Raw genomic sequence first — 8,162 nt, forward strand, 5'->3', positions numbered from 1 at the left:
CGAATAATTATAGCACTCAAAAATCATCTCAACCTTCTTTTCCCACTCTAAATATGCTTCCGGATCGCTTCTCCCCTTAAATTGCAGAATAGTCATTTTAATACTCCCCAAATTTCCGTCTACTTCATCTCCCAAGTTATTTCTACCCCGTCTTTCCATCCTATCGCCCCTATGCCTCGCTCGACCCAAATCAATGTCATTTTCATCAAAATCATCCTCATCACTACGATACTCATCTCGCCTTTCTCTCCAAGATTCACGCCTACCCGGTCCCCTAGCATTAGACATCTCCACTTGTCCCCGACTAAGATTAGCAATTGCAGTACCTATTTGTGCCATCCATTCCCCTTGCCTATCCACCTTCTCCCTGACATCACCAAGTACCCTTTCAAACCTCCTTGATATGATCCAGGAGTCGAGCCCGACGAAGGCAAGTGCGAGACGAGACCCGTTGATAGTTGATGACGGACCAATGACGCGATCAAGGGCAAAGCAAGTGAAACGTCTCCTCGGGATTACTTCGATAAGCCGGTCGATTTGGAATGACAGCTCCGGGTATGAAGTCAATTTGATATTCAATGCCTCGAATAGGAGGCAATCCACTTGGTGCATCCTCCGGAAATACGTCATCGAATTCCTGCAGCAAAGACTTAGCCAAACTGGGGAAGGGTGGGTTAGTTTCCTCAAAATTGAGGATTGATTTCTTATAAAAGAACAAGATCATCTCTTTTCTCTCAACTACCGCCCTCCTCAATCACTCTCTTTTGCAAAGAAATTCGCTCGTGTTTTCTCTCTTCTCTCGGGCACTCTCTTGGATGCACTCTCTTCGCATCACTCCTTATCATGTCCTTCGATGCATTGTTATCATTACCGTTTCGGCTTGAATTAGAACCTTCTCTTTCCAATATCATATCACACATTTTTTTTATGCCTCACAAAGATTACACTCGGAAAACACTCACTATGGCTTTTTCCCTCTATTAAACTCACCACTCGGCCTTTTACCACTCAAAGTCTCCCTCCAAGCACTTCAAAGAATCAAGTGAACTAAATCAATTGTTTTATCGAGAATTCAAACAAATCGAATATTAATCAGAGACCACGAGACTCAAAGGACTTAAATAAGTGGAATAGATGAATGTTTTGACAAGAATATGTGAATAGACTCAATAGAAGATTGAAAGAATCGAAACGAACTGAATATCTCAAAATCAAACACAATGTAGGAATTGTTGTTAGTAGAAAAACAAAATCAAACAATAATAATATCAATTTTTTTTAATTTTTATAATTTTTTTTGTTTGTGAACAGTACTTCGAGATGAACAGTACCTCGAATGTACTCTTTTTTTCTCCTTGATGAAAGAAGATGATTAAACTATCAACAACTCAACGAAACAACGAAAGAAAAACAAGAACGAAGAAGAACTAAGAAAGAACAATTAAAATTGAGGAAAAAACTAAGAATACAAAAAATTAACGACTCAAACAAATAAAGAAAAGATATATCCTTCAATTAATTTGGAGCCAAAACTCTGATACCAACTGATGCGAACCCCATAGCAACGTTAACTACGAAACCCACAACGAGATTGACGAACCCAAAAAAACCAAATTAATCCAAAGTTTAGGATTAATCTAAAAGAAAGTCGAATCAAAAAATCCAACAAGAACGACTCTTGAAAGACCCCTTGATCACGCAATCCAAGAATTAAATCCAGTTGTCTGAACGCCACAAGTTAACACTTGATAAGTTCGAAGTTGTTCAATAAAGAACGATGAAGAGAAGACAATACGCCTCACTTTTAATTCAATATAAAAAATGTCAAAGATTTTTAACAATTGAATAAAAACTCCTATTTATACTAAACCTAAAAATTAGGAATGGAAAAGAATCAAAATCTAACAAAATATGGAAAAATACCAAAAATAGAAAATTCGTCAAAAAAATGGCCTATGCGACCGCGAAGTGTATTTCCATGCGGTCACATGATTCAACTAAAAATCCCATCTTGAGTTTTGGTACTCCTCCATGCGATTGCAAGCCTCATAAGCCTATGCGGTTGCATAGGCTTATCATTTTCCTCCGTCTTCGGCCTTTGATATTAAATTAATCCAAGTTGATTCGGCCTTCAACCCGAACATGAAAATTGCTCCATTTTGAGTTCCGAACATGGTTCCATCAATGGTTTCTTGAACGAGCAATCCCATCGCTTGTTTTACTTGCTTTGCCCTTGATCGCGTCATTGGTCCGTCATTGACTATCAACGGATCTCGTCTCGCACTCGCCTTCGTTGGGCTCAACTCCTGGATCATATCAGATACTACTCAATTGTTGCATGTTTATTTTTTGTAAGTTTCAATGTACTTTTACATTTGTTATTGTTTGAATTATGTGTTTCAAGAAATAGGTATGACAAAACAACTGAGATGCTATGTTGGTTTTAAGTAATTATGTTGGTAGGTATTAGATTGTGTTCATTGTTTAATTATGAAATTAATTATTTTTCACGGAATGTGAAACGGAGAGTTCGTTCTGCTATAAAGTGTATTGGCAAAGTTTTGTGTCCAAAAAGTCATTTTCTCGAGTTGTATTTATGGTTAAGTTGTCGGGTGTTACGATTGTCTTTAGAAGGAATCAAAGTCAGCTCAAGAAGATCGCCAAGAAAGCGCGCCGCTTGAGCGGTTTTAACAAAGCTGGTCGGCACTGGGCACTCAAGTGGTCACGCTATCTGGAAAACCTAGTTTGCGACTTTCAATCTTTTTTAAATTTCAAACCCCGATAACACTCTATACTATAAATACCTAATCAAAAATCCGTCCCTATTGTGTCTTGAGCAAATACTCATGGAAGAGAATATCTTATTTAAGAACGAGTTCATTCTTGGTGATCCACAAGGGAAAAAAGAAGTCAAGAGGTTCATTCTGGTCGCACAATTTTGTCCAGACCAATTATGTAAGTTCAATCTTTTCTAGTGGATTATTTACTGGCAAGTGTGCCTATAGTATTTTTTCCTCTCTTGAAGAGTTCTTTAAGTGTTTTTTCTCCTTTAATAATTCTCAATGTTATTTACTTTATGCTTTTGTATTTATGTTTGAATGATTGCTAGAATTTAACGTGTTTTCAATTCATCTAGATTTAATCATTTATGACTTGTTGCAATATTATTAGTTAATTTTTAATTCTGCATATTATACCTATTCACACCCTTTTAGAGGTTAGTTGGATCAAACCTCGTACATTTCAAAGTTGAATATTGAAAGTGAGAAAAGTGGATTGAGGTGCATAATTTTGAAGCTATGACTCAGTCAAACTGATATTGTTGCGCAAATTTTGACCCTTTGAAGTCGCATAGCATGTGACATACCAAATGAATAAGACACTTGTACCTTTGTGAGTTGAATAGTATTCGATAAAGGTATATATTGAAGATTGAGCGAGTTTATGTTGGTGTAAAACAAAATAAAAAATAAAAATCCCCCATACATCTAGAAGTTGTAAGAAATTAGCAGTTAGAATTGCATGAAGAGCTTTTGATATGGAAGTTGGAAAGGACGGAAGTGGAAAAAACATTACACCTGAACTTGAGGGCTAAAGAGGCGTGAAAAGAGGAAAGCTCGGCACATTTTTGTGATGTCTTTGCTTTCATTCAGCTTTGGAGTGTATTTTATTGGCTCATCCACAAATTCGATATGATGCTTTGAACCGTTTTACTAGAACTAATGAAAGAAAGTGTCAATTATAATAAAGCAAAATTGATAAGAGGACAGAGAAAATTTTCGTTTGCCCTTGGGCCCGGATTTGGAGACAACTCTTACGTCCACGTTGAGCTACAAAATGGTCACAGCATTAAATGAATAGCCAGCCAGTTCACAGGTTACATCTACCCATCAAGAACCCGAAATAGCAGTTTAAACCGAATGTGAATAATCTTTAATACATTGAACTCTCAAAAACACTCGAGAGAAAGCAACCCAGTAGCCCTTCATTCAACGGTGCATAGAAGGACACGTGGCAGCACTTGTGAATCCTTTAATCCGAGTCGTAAGTCGCATTTCGTCAAACAACACTTTAAAGTCCATATAAAATCCATTTGGCCCATATACTTGGTATCGTAGCCCCACAATTTTAATGCCAGTCCCACATATCAGTGTAGATTGCTTCTAGTTGTGATTTAATTTCGGTTTTGCGACACAAGTCCTAGCTTTTGCAGAATAAGAATCATCTTTCCATTAAGAGCTTGTTTGGTAGAACTTTTAAATTCATTAAAATCAATTTTTTGACCGTTATTTCATTATTTCAACTGTCATTTTTGAATTTTTTTTCACAGGTAAGATCACATTTATCTCTAACGATCAAAAAATCATTATCAAAATCCCTAACAAACGAGCACTAATTTGCAGTAGAGTAGAGAGTTACAACTTCTCTTTATGGGCCGAAGACTAAACTGTGATGGATGTAACATCCCTAAAATTTGTAGATTAAGTTTATTTGATGATGACGAATTTTGACATAGATGCCTTTTAATAATTTTGAGGACTAAATTGAAATAAGTATTTAACTCAATTGTATTTGGACGAAATAATTAAGTATTGTTAGAGCGATGATAAATATATTAATATTGGGCTCGTTGGGTAGCTCGTATTAAATCATGTATATTATGCTCGAGATAAAGTTGTTTGGTTGAGCTCGAACTAAGTTAAAGCCAATAGATGACTAGCTTAAATGAATATTTAAATAATAAATTGAATTGTCTCGGAATTAGCCGGTGTATTGGCAGAATTTGATTTCGTTTAGTTTAGTTTAAGTGAGTTTTTAAACTTTAGTTATGATTAGGCTAAACTTTGTTGATTAAATCCTCATGTAATTATATAAACAGTTTAAGCTTATCACTAATAAAGCAATTCCTTTCTTTTCGTAACAGTGAACGTGCATGTGTTTAACTAGGAAGTCACTACTTTGACAAAATCCTTATTAAGCCCAATCTCATCCAGAACAACATGTGGTACTCGGTTCCTCTAGCCCAATTGGACTAAACTCAATTGTGAATATCAATTTCAACTATAAATTGTACATGTAATCCCATTACTTCACTACAAAAATATGAATCATGCTACGGGTACAATATTTTTCATAGCGTACACAAATGCAAGGGGTGGGGTTCACGATTAAAATAATTACGAATCCCACATTTGTGAGGAAGCTATGAAAAAAGATGTGAGGGAAATACTGTACAATCAGCAATTTTCCAATAATATATATACATAAACGGCAGAAAAAAGGTTTTAAAATCAGCAGCCAAGTTAGAAAAAAAAGATTTGGACGTGCAATCATATTATTTTACTTCAAAAATTCATTTGATCTAACAAGGTAAAATACTTTTGTGCAAGTGGTTCATTTCCATATATTTTTATATTCAGTAATATATGCATGATATGCTTGTAGATCTTCGAGGGGTTCGACTTAACGAAATGTGAATTCTATTGGGGTTTTTTATAACGTAATATAAAATCTTTCGGGAATTCAAAACACTAATGATGGGTGTCTCGTTTCGTCATCGATATAATCCATAAAAAATGTGGTATGAAGTGTTAATTTTATTGCTGTATAATTGTGTATGAAAACTGCACGGTCTTATTGAGTATTTTTAAATACTCACTTTTACAATAATTTTTCAGGTTAGTTTGGATCGAGTGGAACTGTGGCGAGATGGTGATGCGGACTGCCAAGAAGATTCGAAAAATTAAAAGTATTAAGTTTTCCATATTTCAATTGATTAATTAGTTTTAATCTACGTTCCAGGACCTGTCTATTTAATAGTTAGTTGGCTATACTTATTTTTTAAAGATACGATTTTCATGATTTAATTTATATTTATGAATATTCCAATTATTTTTTCTAAAGAATTTTATTTTATCGTTCCGCCTTTAATACAAAAAAAAGTATTTTTTTGGTAACATTTTAAGATTTATGAAAATTTGAAGTGTTACAATGGATGATATAGACATCTGTGCATATCTTCCTACTCTTGTTTACAGAACTTGCAAGACGTGTTTTTCTAACTCTCAAGAACGAAAAGATGCGGGAAGCTTCGAAATTTTTATGAGCAGTTGTTTTCATTTAATAAGCTTGGACTTGGTAAATATTTAATTTAATGATGCCATTATTAGGTAAATCATTTCAATTTAGCAAAAGAAATGTCAACACAGAATTCAATGATTTTACTAGAGAAGTTCTATTTGAAGTCACACGTTTCCCAGATGAGCATCCTAAAGCATTTATTTACACTAAAACTTAAGAACTTTGAAATGGTAGCATAGTGAAAGGAGTACACAAGTCTAGATTTTAAATTAAGTGACTTTCTCTAAAGCTAACTATTCTGTATTGATACCTACGGTTTAGTATTATTTATTGGGAAAAATTCACAAGTAGAAATTTAAGTATAACACATTTCAAAATTAAGAAAACAAGTTTCAAACTTCAAAAAACATATTTTTATAAAAATTTATTTATGATTTAATTAATTAGTTAATTATTTTATTAATTAAATATATTTAAGTTACAGATCTATATAATTTGATCACAAATTAACAATTTAGTTAGTCACTTATTATTTTTTGGTCACAAATCAGAAATTTTATATTATAAATTATTTTAGGTCACAATTCAAAAATTTTATAGGTTATAGTTTGTTTATCGATCACAAATAAAAAAATTATAAGTCACGATTTATTTATTGGTCACAAATCACAATTATTATAATTCACAATTTATTATACAATTATAAATGATCAAACTATCGATCCCAAATTAACAATATTATACGTCACATATTATTTTTTGTCACAATTTATATTTTTACTGGTCACATCTTGTTTATTAATAACAGATTAACCAATTTTATGGTCACAGTCAACCAAATAATTTATGATCACCACCAACACTTACGAACATCATCTCACCACTACTTTTAGAGCACCACCACCATCGTTGTCGCCAGAACCATCACTATTGTTGCATCCCATTACCGCCAACATGAACACCACAACATCACCACCAACAAAATCGCCACCATCAGATCAAATCAATTGCCAACAAAAATCACGACAACCACCACTATTAGATCTCCAGCCACCAACAACCACCACCACCACCAGAAATCGCCACGACAGCCACCATCAAACACACCAACAATACCCAACCAACAACCTCGCCAACACTACCCACATCAACACTGCCAACATGAGCACCTTGTCGCCAGAAACCACCACGACCACAACCACCAAACACACCAACAATACTTAACCCACAACCTCACCAACATAACCAACATCTCCACCGTCAACACGACCACCGTCGAAAACCATCACAGCTACCAAGACCATAACCATAGCTAGAAATCACCACCAAATACACCACTCCACAACCTCACCAACACCACCCACACTAGCAACACAAGGAGAAGCAACAAAAGCATCTAATCCAAAAGCAACGACATTATCCTTGGCCTTGATGGTGACATCATCCCTTATGAAACGTTGCAGCGCCACCAACCATGCACTCGCCAAAGAAAAGACAAATCTGCAAGAGCATGGAAAATGAAGAGGGGAGCAAAGAGAGAGATGTAGGACGCATGATTTCTTCACAGATCGTTGTAGCATCGGCAACCATGCATACACACCTCCGACATGTGTCTCGCCAGAGAAAAGTTGAATCTGCAGTGGCAGTGGGTCACCGGACCGATGACAGAGAATGTGGAGAAGGGAGATGAGAGAGTACAAAGAGAGGGGGGTTTGGAATAGAATATGGTAGATTAATTAATTTTTATATATACTAATTAATTTATAAAATATCTGATTTTTGAAATAGTAAACTTCAAATATGATTTATGAAATGGGATCTCTAAAAGTATTAGTTTTTGCGATTTCCACTTTTTTATTTCTTTAAGTCGGGCCTTTTTTCCTTCAATTTTAAGCCCATGACCCATGCATGTTTTAGCCACCATTTTATATAAGGGAGAATCTCATATACCAGACAGTAAACAATTCCAATTTCATATTTAAGAGTTGAAGGTTATTGTTTCAAATATATATATATATATATATATATATAGAGAGAGAGAGAGAGAGAGAGAGAGAGAGAGAGAGAGAGAGAGAGAGAGA

Source organism: Olea europaea, chromosome 10 (assembly GCF_002742605.1).
Source record: "Olea europaea var. sylvestris chromosome 10, O_europaea_v1, whole genome shotgun sequence".
NCBI lineage: Eukaryota > Viridiplantae > Streptophyta > Magnoliopsida > Lamiales > Oleaceae > Olea > Olea europaea.